Source organism: Camelus bactrianus, chromosome 32, assembly GCF_048773025.1.
Source record: "Camelus bactrianus isolate YW-2024 breed Bactrian camel chromosome 32, ASM4877302v1, whole genome shotgun sequence".
NCBI lineage: Eukaryota > Metazoa > Chordata > Mammalia > Artiodactyla > Camelidae > Camelus > Camelus bactrianus.
Genome location: NC_133570.1, coordinates 12558043 through 12570800, shown reverse-complemented (window position 1 = coordinate 12570800; position 12758 = coordinate 12558043).

Below are 12758 nucleotides of genomic sequence, written 5' to 3'. Positions count from 1 at the left end.
TCTCTAAAGAAGACATACAAATGGCCAACAGGTACATGAAAAGGTGTCCAGCTTCACTAATCATTAGGGAAATGCAAATCAGAACCACAAAGAGATCGCACCTCACACGTGTCAGGATGAGTACTATCACAAAGACATGGGATAACAAACGCTGCCAAGGATGCAGAGAAAAGGGAATTGTTGGGCACTGTTCGTAGGAATGCAAATTGATGCAGCTACTTCAGGAAACAGTATGGAAGTCCCTTTAAAAATTAAAAATAGAGCTACCACATGGTCCTGCAATCCCTCTTCTGGGTATCTATTGAAAGGAATTGAAATCAGGATCTCAAAGAGATACCTGCATTCCTGTGTTCATCGCAGCATTATTCACAATAGCCAGGACATGGAAGGACATTAATGTCCATCAACAGAGGAATGGAAAATGTGGCATATACGTACAACAATATTTTCAGCCTTTGAAAAGAAGGACATCCTGCCATTTGCAACAACATGGATGAACCCAGAGGACATTTGGTAAGTAAAATAAGCCAGAGACAGAAGAACAAATACCACATGATCTCACTTATATGTAGAATCTAAAGTAGTCAAACTCAGAGAAACAGAGTAGAATGGTGGTTTCCAGGGCTGGAGGGAGGGAAAGCAGAGAGGTGATAGTCAAACGGTACAAAGCTTCAGTTACACAAGACAATTACGTCCTAGAGCTCTCTCTTAAAGCACAATGGTTATAGTTAACAACACTGTATTATACAATTAAAATTTCACTAAGAGGACAGAGCTATGTTAAGCACTGGAAACTTCTGAAGGTGATGGATATGACCATGTCATTGATGGTGGTGACAGTTTCACAGGTGCATACTTACCTCCAAACTCATCAAGTTGTACAATAAATATGTACAGCTTTGTGCATATCAACCCAACCTGAATAAAGTGGTTTAAGCAAAGAAGTGAGATGGAAAGAAGTGGATGCTCACTGCAGATGCTCAGTAAAGAGCCAGCTCACCGTGATGGCAGAAACTAGACCATAAATCACAGACTAGCTTCTGAGGACCCTAGGGCCCCTTCTACCAAGAAGCCCTCCTGAATACCCCTTAAGTTCCCATCAGGAGCCCTTATATCTTCGGTTAGTCTAAGTCAGAATCTCTTCAAGTGTTATTGACTGAATTGTGTCTTCCTGTCCCCCGAATTCCTATTTGAAGCCTTAACCCCCACTGTGACTATATTTGGAGATAAGGCCTTTAAAGAAGTAATTAAGATTAAATGAGGTCATAAGGGTGCGGCCTTAACCCAATAGATCCGGTGTCTTTATAAGAAAAGGAGGAGACTCCAGAGCTCTCTCTCTGGGTGGGCACACAGAGAAAAGGTCATGTGAAGATATAGCAAGAAGGTGCCATCTGCAAACCAAAGAGAGAGGTCTCAATGGGAACCAGCCCTGCTGGTACTTTGATCTTGGACTTCTACCATCCAGAACGGTTAGAAAAAAACCTCAGGGTGGTTTTTTAAGCCACCATGTCAGTGGTACTTTGTTACAGCCATCCAAGCAGAGTAATACACCAAGCGTATCTGGTTTCGTGGCTTTCAACTATGTTTATTAGCTGAGACTCTGCTAATATTGATGTACCTCGAAGGTCTTGATGGGAGCAGCCGTTGTTGGCCCTTTAAAAGGAATTCACCATCAGTATATTAGTAAATGTCCTATAAATCCTGCTGGGTATAATCAGAAGGGGTTATTGGAAGCAATTTAAGCACTGTCCCTGTTAACTCTCCTCTGAGTCACTCATTCATTCAACAAACATTTGCTGAGCAACAACCACGTACCCAGTATTGTCCCAGGCCCCAGGGAAGCAACAGTAAACAAAGCATAACAAATCCTGCTCTCATAGGGCTGATGTTCTAACGTACAGAGACCAAAAATAAACAAGTGAATGACACAGTATCAAAGAGTACTAGGACTCTAAAGGAAACTAATCAGTGTGGAGCATGATGGGAGGAGTACTTTGGAGATTGGATGGTCAGGTCAGGGAAGGTCTCTAAGAGGAGGTGACACTTTAGCTGTGACCTAAAAGACCTGCAGGGGCCAGCCAACAGGAAGACCTAGAGAAGAGCATTTCAAGAAGAGGGTACAAGTGTAAACATCCTGAGACAGAAAGGAGGGTGTGTAAAAGCCCCTCCAGCCAAAACTTCAAATTATCACTGGGTTTGAAGGAAAAAGTACGTGCTCAGTAACTATTTGTTGCTTGAACAGAACCACTCACCTGTTCAATCATGTGCCATCTTCACTTTACCCACTCAAGCTGATGTAGGTATACCAGAAGTCCCTGGTAGCAGGCTGGTTCAGCCAACCTGGGCTTGGATCCCTGCCCCATCTCTTGTTACTTTAAGGGGCTACTAGAGGTCTAGTGTACTTGTAAGGGTACATCCAACTCATTTATTGAATTGGATGCCATTTATTCAAAGCTTTTAATGTTACCCAACCTTGTTATTCAAAGTATAGTCCTCAGACCAGCAACATTTGGGTGGGAAATGTGAAATCCCTGGCCCCACTCAGATCTACAGAGTCAGAGTCTGCATTTTTAACAGATTCATGTGAACATTACAGGTTGAGAGTCATGGCTCTACAAAACACTCTGTATCATTTGATTTCATCTTGGGAAGAAAGACATTAAAAGATATGGACCCATAGGCAAAATATAACTATGTTATCCTCTCTCTCATCTTTGACTCATTATAACTTCTTTTAATAGCCCTGGAGAAATGCAGATGACCATGTGGGATGCAGAGGCACAGTTCAGAAAAAAGATCTGAATCTGGAAAGGGCTCATTGGTCAGAAGGGCTCGGAAGGGAGGAAACTCAGAAATGTTCGGTCTTCGTTTTCTATTCAGCTTATCCCAGAAATCAGAGTCAAATGGGGACAGATTCCCCTGAGAAAACCCAGGACCAAACAGCCACACTGAGTCATAACTAGTGTGCTTTTGGTGGGAGGCTCTTTGTAACAGGCTCTTGTAATGTCCCAGAAAGGGGAGCAATTACCAGCGCTGGTTACATGCTGCTTCAGAGTCTCCAAGACTTCGGGCCCAGGTCTGTCTTCCCCGAGGAATCAGACTGTGGATACTTCTGAATCCGTGTTATCTTCGGTGGGGAGGAGGCCCTGCAATTTGATTAGACACAGCTGGTGCAGCAAGGGGTCATTTGCCCGGAAAATTAGGGCTGTCTTGCCTACAAAGCCCTAAGAGGGGAAAGTGCAGGGTCAGTTGAAATGGTTTCAGCTTCCATGGGTCAAATTAAAAGGCAAAGAGAAGAATATAATCTATAATTCACGAGCCCAACCAGAGCAGGAGAGCTACATCAGAGGGAAAAGCACACGCACGTGCAGGATGGGCTCTGTCGCCTGAACGTCTTCAGGAAAAATGATTATGATTATTTTGCACAGGAAGGGAAAATGTTTCCAAGAATCGATGAAGGACACTGTTCAGAAACGTCCATAAGCTGGCCTAAGAGACAGGACGGGAAGGCCCTGAGTATCTATTTTACAGATCGTTTAAAGGTGCTGACAGCACAGTCAATTACTCAGGCAATTTTCGAATTCGAGGAGCGTCATCCGAAAGGCAGACTTTTCCATTCCCACCCCCTCAAATACCTCCTCCCAGATCAGGCGATTCCAACCACCCTCCAGCAGCAGATCTGGAGAGTAAGGGGGTGAACTCTGCACTAGCATGGCTCACAGGAGTTCAAAGGCCACCCTTGCCAAACTCCCTTCCCATCATTGCATTGAGATGGTGAATAATGAGGGAGGAAAATACAAACCCTACCCCCAAGGTCACAGGAGTGGAAAACCAAAACCTAGGCAACACAAAGTTCCATATGGATTCAATTCAGAGTCCTCTAGACCAGGGGTCAGCAAACTTTTTCTGTAAACAGCCAGACAGTAAATATTTTAGACTTTGAAAATCATAACGTCTCTGTAGCAACTACTCAACTGCCAGTGTAGCATGAAAACAGCCATAGATGATGTGTAAAGAAATAAGCGTGAACTGTTCCAATAAAACTTTATTGACAAAAACAAGTGGGGGGCCACATGTGGCCCATGGGCCAGAGTTTGCCGGCCCTTGATCTAGAACAGTGTAGTCCTAAATTATCATTTTACAGATGGAAAAACCAAGGCTGGGGAGGAAATGACTTGCCCAAGGCCACACCCCTCAGTCAAAACACAGCTTAAGTTGAAAGCCTAAAATGTTGATTCTCATCTTTTTAAACTCTCTCCACCATACCACATGGCCCCGTCCTCCATTCCTGTCTGCCTTCCCTTTAACATGTGCTAAGTAACTAGGGACACCATACACAAACACGTAGTCCTGACAGTCATGAACCGCCAACCTAGTGCTCTACTGAGAAACCATTTTTTAAATAAGTTTCCTTACAGAATCAGCATTATGCTTGTGTTTGTTTATAAATATTAATATTCTAAAACCACTGCAAATTATTAGAATAGAACTCATCTAGAGCATGCATTACCTTTGGAAATACATTTTCTCTTCACAGGTATCTGTACTTATTTGCTGATTAATTAGTCAACTAATCATGCTCATTCAAAGGAAAAAATTTTTTAATGTAAGTAACAGATGAAAAGAGAAATTGCCTATTATCCCATTATTCAAATATATCTACATTAGCAATGTGGTGTGTATTCTATTTTTCATATATCTCTATATAGACGTGGATGTATATATATATATATATATATATATGAATATGTGTGTGCATGTATGAGGGGTTTTTTTGGGGGGGGGGGGGGTAACAAAAAAGAGACCCTTCTGTGCATACCACTCTGCACAGGTGTGACATTGCTTCTATGGTAAAATGCTTATTCATTCCCATCCACTGACTTACCATTAAGTTTTGGAACACAGCCCACTCATGAGCTGCCATTTGTCTGAATTTTTCAAAAGCCTGTGGCACCGAAGATGGAATGGTGTTGGTGGTGGCTGGAAGGAGGTAGGAAGACTCCACAGAGATGCTTCCCATCTTAGGAAAAGTGAAAAGGGAAGGTAGCAGCCTAATTCTGGAGTTGTTTAATTTTTTAAGAGGTCTGCCTAATGATCTCACTGTGCAGGATGACTTTGATGGTTCAGAAATAAGCATGTCACCATTAGCAGAGGGCAATTTTTACAAAGATCCAGACCCAGGAGCTTCTAAAGATAAATAATCCATAGCAGGGAAATATTTGGCATGGGCCTCCAGGGAGTGGACTGAGGTTTGTTGTTTTTTTTTTAAAAAAAAAAGAAAACTTTCTCCATCTCAGAGTTACGAGTCTGACAAGTAAAACATGAGACTCTCTTAGGCTTGGGGACTCAGAGCTGCGACATCTCAAACCCCATGAGCTCAATGGTTCCCTCCTCTTTGAACGGTGCCCTATATCACATGACTCACCCACGACCTGACCCAATTCAAACACAACCACTTTCTGAAGCTGGCAAGGGGAGGGCTCCATGACCCATGTGGATTAAGTCCCTCTATCCATCTTTGAGCCATGACTATATACAAGAGTGTTCATTTAGGGTTTTCTCAGTTGTAAGCAACAGATGCCAACTTGGGATTCCACAGCAAAGCCGGACCTTCTTGGAAGACTACCATGTGGTTCATACATCCTAAAGAATGGACTCAGGAAAGAAAGGCAGAGCACTGTGGCCAAAAGCAGGAACTAATGGTGACACTCTTCAAGGTACGATGGTCTGGATGGACCAGCTCCAACCATTTTTAGTCCTCCCTCAAGTCTTCAATTTCCTGGAGAACCCGGCTGGCCTCCCTGAGTGTCATGACCACCCCATGACTAGGGAAGGATGCAACTTTGATTGGCATTCTCACCTTGGGGGAGGGGTGGCTTCCCCAAAGCACAACCAGACTGATGTTACTGGGGAGAAGAGGAAATGGATGCCAAGCAGGTGGAAATCGCAGATGTCCGCCCTGCAGGGGATGTGTCAGGGCTCCAAGCTGAAGTCAGGGGAGCCACAGTGTCCAGAATATATGGTTGGCCGTCCCTCCATAGCCTGATCTATCCTTCTTCCTCAGGCACATGATGCCTGCGGGGGAGGGGGGAAACTACTTGATGAAAATGGCCTTTACAAAGGAACAATTAAGCTGACACTCTGGGGCATGACACAGGGAGGTTCCAAATGGTTCTTCTAGACCTATTCATGCTCATCACCCCCAAGTTCAATCTCCCGACAGCAGTTCAGGTACTGTTTCTAAAATTCACCTCCAATCATGTCCATCCCCTACGTAAAGCCCTTCACTGGTTCCAAACTGTCCCTTCTATAGATGCCACATTAGGTATTAGAGATTCCAGGGTCTGGTTTCAATCTGCCTCATCTTCCACCTGTTATCTCCCTCGCTCCCTGGTTCCAAGTCCCCAGATACCTCAAGTTCCCTCCTCCCACACTTCTTCCTGGATTTCTTGTCCTCTCCCCTCCTTCCTACTCCCCACTCCCTCTTCACCTGGCAAACACCTTCCCACCTGTATGAGTTCACTAGGGTCTCCTTGGCAAAGCACCACAAACTCAACATAGTTCTGGTGTTGTCAGAATGCTAGATGCTAGACACCCAACAACAGGGGTGGGCAGGGCCATGCTCCTTCTGAAGGTGTTCGGGAAGGATTGTTCCACGCCCCTCTCCCAGCTTCTGGGGGTTTGCTGCCAATCTCCAGAGTTCCTTGGCTTGCAGATGCCTCATCCTGATTTCTGCCTTCATGTTTACAAGGGCATCCTCCAAATTTCCCCTTTTCATAAGGACACCAGTTATGATGCATTAGGGGCTCACCCTACTCCAGGGTGACTTTATCTTTTTTTTTTAATTGAAATATAGTCAGTTTACAGTGTTGCGTCAATTTCTGGTGTACAGGATGACGTTATCTTATCGAATTACATCCACAATGACCCTATTTCCAAACAAGGTCACATTCCGAGGTACTGGAGGTTAAGACTTCAACATATAAATTAGGAGAGTGGGGAGGGGGGAGGACACAAGTCAACCCACAACATCACCCTTCAAGCTGCAAATTAAACTGTCACTTACACAGCACAGTCTTTCCTGACTCTCCAGACCTAGTCACCCCACTCCCCACACTACACTCATTACACCTGTGCTTTTCCTTGTAGCCCTCCTCAGAGCTCACACCAATTCTCTGTTTTATGTTGATTAAGTTCCATGGCTTAAGGACTGTACTGTCTTCTTTATATAGTATTTCCAGCAACCAGCGCACAGTAAGACCTCTAACTCTATTTATTCAGTGAATGAACCAGTCACAAACTAGCCACAAACAGTTTAGTGTGAGGCATCAGAGGCAGACAAACTGGATTGGAATCCCACTTCCACACCATCCTAGAAGAATGATCTTGGTCCACAACTTGGTCTTCCCCTCTGTAAAACAGGAATAATAAAATACCTCCTTCATCAGGGCATCCGGCAAGTTAATACACATGGAAAATACGGACACTGGTGCCCGGAGCAGGGCAAGAACACAATGGGGTCAGCTCTTCAGGCAGGGAAGGCCAAAATAAGCACATGGGTGACTTTGCCGTGACAAAAAACATGTGGCTTTTACTAACGATCCAGGCCAGGCTCTGTCATTTCACAAGGTCACCATCCTTGGTCTCCTTCCATTCCCACATTTTGTGTTTCTAGTCGATCTGGCAATGCTCCTCACTGGAATGCAATTTCACGCGGTTTGGGAAGAAATGATGTTCCCTGAAACTTCCGCCTCATGGCTCTCCCGAGATGGCTCTGAGATAGGAAAGTAGATCTGGCTCCGTTCAGAACCTGTTTGAACATTCGTTGCACAGACTTCAAAAACCCAATCCCTTGGACTTCTCACCCATTTACTCTTGGCAAAGAGCAGCTTCCTGCTTCTGCGACGTTAAGGCTTTCAAGCTTAGGGGAAAAGGCTTTTTGGACAACAAACAGCCCTTTAAAAACAATATTGTGATGAGTTAAGTGTAAATGAATCAGAAACACATGGATTAAGCTTCTCTTGATGTACACATGGGTTTAATAATTATTGGAGGTGGGGGCGAAGGGAAATGGGGCTGGAAAAGCCGTGTCTTGGGTTTTATCAAATCTAAAATGTTTGAAAAGTAATTCAAGACATTCCATCCCCCCCCCACAAAAATGTAGCCAGATTTTCCGATTCTACTTCCAAGGAGCCACACAGGATCTCTCTAGTAACGATCTGAGTGTTCCAAAGTGCCAGGTTTTCGTGGCTTCTGATTGGCTGGGCATGAAGGTATGATTTATGAGACCATTCAAAGATTTATATATTGCCATTATAACAAATTCCTTCCAAACTGAACAGTACCCAAATGCAGCTTTATAAATATCTTTCCTGTTAGAAGCCTCTTTCTATTCACAAAACTCTCCTTCTTTGCTTTTCTCCCCCAGCCCCCTCTAAGCCACAGATTCCCCCATGAGGTCTCAGACCAATGAAGAGTGAGGGAATTAATTTTACCACGGCTGAAACGTGTTTCACTTTGGATGGAGTTTTAAATGACTTGGGTCTATATACGCTGCGGGTCATAAGAAGGTTATAGCTAAAGGGCTCTTAAGTTAGGTGAAGGGTGGAAGGGGTAGAATTTTATAAATGCTTATTGCTTTCATAAAAAGAAAAGCTAAGTTGTGTTCGTGCCGAACACAGCCAAACACTCAATACATCAAGGCATGCTGTTTCCTAGAGGAAATGTCCCACACTGGTTTGGCGGGCTTCTGTCTTCCTCCATTTCAATGACATCATCAACGCTGGTTAAGTAACTTCTTCCACATGTCACCATCCGTGTGTCCTTCCCCCAAACAAAGTGTAAGTCACTCAAAGCTCTGAGGTATCCTAAATTGCATGGCTTAGTGGGCAGCAGAAATGTGGTGAAAGGTGGTGAGGGAAAGGACTTTCTGATTTTCTAATTCATTATCCCATAGGTTTTGTTTCCCATGGTATGTTCACAAACCCCATCAACCACGGAGCACAGGGGTTATCAGGAAAAGAAACAACAGAGTTAAGTCTGCATGGAGTTCTGGGCAGGCACGGGATTGCAAAATTGGAATGGGAGAGTTGACGGATTTAGAAAACACAATGCAACAAGGGGTGATGATCCAACAGTGCCCAAGTGACCCAAGCCATCTGTACTAGTCAGCCATGCCACAACAATGCTGCATAACAAAATATCCCCAAATGCAATGAACTGTAAGGACAATCAGGTATTATGTTCACAGATCAGTGAGTTGAGTACAACCAGCTGAGGTTAAGAACAGACTTCAGTCTCCAGATTCCGTCTGTGGGCTCCAGGCTGTGAATTGAGTTCCAATCTACTTCAAGTATCTTTCATCCTCCTTGTACCAGTGGTCACCCAGGTCAGGGGGCCTGCTCCACATGTCACATTCTAGAGCCCAGATCTGCAATTCCTCCTCAGATACAAAGACTTTCTATACTACATTGCTTCATGTTGTCTACAATTCATGACTCTCCTCTACTGCAAGAGAGGGTCATCTGATTTCCCCTGCTCACCTCTGCTGGTCACCTGAAGACCAAATGAGCAAACAGGTGGGGAACCATGTACACCTCATAAAGGCAGATTTTATTTTCTATCTCTGCCGTGTGTCTAATCCCTCGAACAGACCCTAAAACTTAGTAGATACTAATACATATTTGTAAATAATAATGAAGTTAAAACCCAAGCAATGTGTTCTACAATCCCACTGGAGTGGACAGACAGCCCTATCTGCCCAATAATGGGGTGGATTGTACAAATCTCCTTGAGGTTACAGACTTTTGATCTGCCTTCTAAACAGGCTGTGCATTCAGGGTTGGATGTTTCATAAACTGAGTCATGATGGTGGTGGTGGGTGCCAGTGATAGTGGGAATCATACTATTAGCTAGAAAGAAAAGAAACCCAACCCTAATTAGCTTAATCAAAAAAGGGGGGAGGGATGTATTGGTCCACCTAACCAAAAACTCCATGTCAGTTCAGGCAAGTTAAAAGAACAAGGACCTAGGAGTTAAAACAAACACCTAGATGCTCTCCACCTTTCCATTCTGTCTTGGAAAGTGATGGTTTTAGATAGTGTTCATTCACCATGGGACTTCTGGACAAGACCCTCTGATGCTCAAGAAGCATGGTTGCCAACAGCTCCTCTCCCATTCTGAAGAAGTAAGAGGGTCTCCACTGGTAGAACCCTCAGAAGGGGAAGGAACCTTGTCTGTCAGAAACCCAATCAAATATCTTCCTGCATTGCACAGGCTCTAATTCACTAGATATTTATCCCTGAGCCAATGGTTGCAGTCTGGGTAGAAATATACCCATTGCTTGCACCGGTCTGACCTGGGAGCTGCTTGTCAGGGCCATCCCACCCAAACCTTGTGGCTAAGAGGGACCAATCCCTGCAAAGACAAACTCTAGGTAGTGCTAGCAGGGAAGGAGTGGACTGAATGCTGGTATACCCACTTCATGCCACCACCTCACATTTAGGTTACCTTTTTACAATTTCCAAAGCTCTTTCCCACACATTATCCCCATGTAACCATACAAAGGCTCTGTAAGGGACAGAGTAAAGTTTTTTTTTTTTTTTTTTTACTCTGATATTTCCCACCATGTTTACCAAGAGGGCACATATCTCTTCCTCTGTTCCGCATTTGGTGACTTCATGTTGGGAGCTGAAATCAGCCATAGTGGGATAGTCACATGAAAATTGGCAAAAGCTACAAATTATGACCTTTTTTTTCATATTCACCAAGAAGATCAGAGAAGGATCTGTTTACCCTCCCCAATTGATCCTCCATTTTACCTCCACAACAGTCTTCAGAAAACACAAATCTGAATAAGGCATTCCATGTAAATCCTTCCAGAGCTGACCACTGCCTTCAAATTATCTTTCCAGATTCATTCCCTTCTTTGTCCTTTGCACTTCAGCCATGACAAGTCATTTCCTATTTCCTAAAATATCAGGCGCTTTTTCACCTCTATGACTTTGCACACATTGTCACCTCTGTCAGAACACCTTCGTCACCATTCTTCACTCCTCCACCAAGACCCAACTCAAATACTCGTAGTTTGCAACTCTTCCAGGTAGAGCTGACCAATTGTCCTCTGTGGTCCCATCTCACCTCTACTCCAAAACTTTTCATTATGAATTTAATTACTCATTTAAACATCTGTCACCCACCTCTTTCTGTTTGCTGTTATATCCTAAAGTCTCGCACAGAGCTTCACCCATAGTAGACTGTTCAAAAATAATTCTCAAGTTAACAATGGCTAAAACAAACATGGATGTATCACTCATTACGTGCCAGACTCTATGCTAAGCCCTAGACCTTGTGACAGTGAGCAAACATGGTCCCTGACCTCAAAAAGCTCAGATTATACAGATGAATAAACAAGAGAGAGACCTATCCTAACCATCTTTACCTCCCTCCCACCTCCCTCCTACCTAGCATTTATTATGTGCTAAACATCTGTTTGTGGTGCGAATGATGATTCAAAGCCTCCCTGGGCTGATTCGAGCCAGTGGGAGAGCATTCTTGACTCAGCTGTCATACACCATCGTCGCCAAACACTATTAGGCATTCTTGCAGTATAAATACAAAACAAGTTACAGAGACGCAGACCCTGATGTCAGGGAGCCTGCATGCATTAAACTAATGACATCATCTCTCAGCAAACAGGAAAGAACAAACAAGCAGAGAAAGAGCTGTGTGCTCCGCAGGGAGATGGGGACGAGTGGCACAGACTCAGGATGGGATCAGAGCACAGGGACACAGGGTACTGGGAACTCGGGCCAGCTGCCCTATTTGAGTGGGATGAGTGGGAGAAAGAGCATGAATCATGGCCTCACTCACACTCTAGCTCAAAGGAGAAATGAAATGGCAATGACTAGGAGAAGAAGTGTGTATGGCACGGAGATGGTAATTAGTCAGAGCCATCTTTTTTTTTTTTTTTTTTTTTTTTTTTGAGTGCTGGGTATGCACCAGGCACTGTGCTGAATAATTCTATCTCCATCAGATCATTGAATACCCACCATCAGCCTGATGGTAACAGTTGCTATATACAGTTGAAAAAAACCAAGCCTCAGAAACGTTAAGTCACTTGCCTAAGATTGCGCAGCCAGTAAGGCAGAAGGCTGGACTCCAACTCAGATCTGTTTGATTCCTGAGCCTGATTTTTTCACCACAGCCCTGTACCACCTCAGAGAAGTAAGAAAAGGGTACCAGTTTTGACCCTCTTTTTCCAAGAGAGAACAAGTCTGGGTCAAGGATGTGTAAGTTTGAGGATCAGCCAACCATCAATTTATTCTTCATTCTGAAGACCCTGTTTGACCCCTCACATGCTCCTGATCCTCACTGGTATTTTTTTTTTCTGTCACCTTTCTGGCTATTGGGAAGGTAGATACAGGAAAAGAGCCTACAACCCTAAACGGAAACAATCTACAATATAAATTCATCACCCAAACAGATGGATTGACTCTTACCATATATCAGAGTCCTGGAAGGAAAAGATAACCCACTTTATCTGGGTTACTGAGGGGATTATTTACAAAGGTTTCGAAGGGTCAAGGGGAAACAAGGGATAGTGCGGTACCCAGGGGCTGGCAACAGCTGGGAGCCATTACTACCCTGGTTCTCAAGAGGCAAGGGGGAAGGTGGTTATTAGAACCTAAAAGAAGAAAGTCAATTGGTTGAGGCAGCCTTGATGAGAACACTGAGCTTAGATGGAGGGCCATTATCAA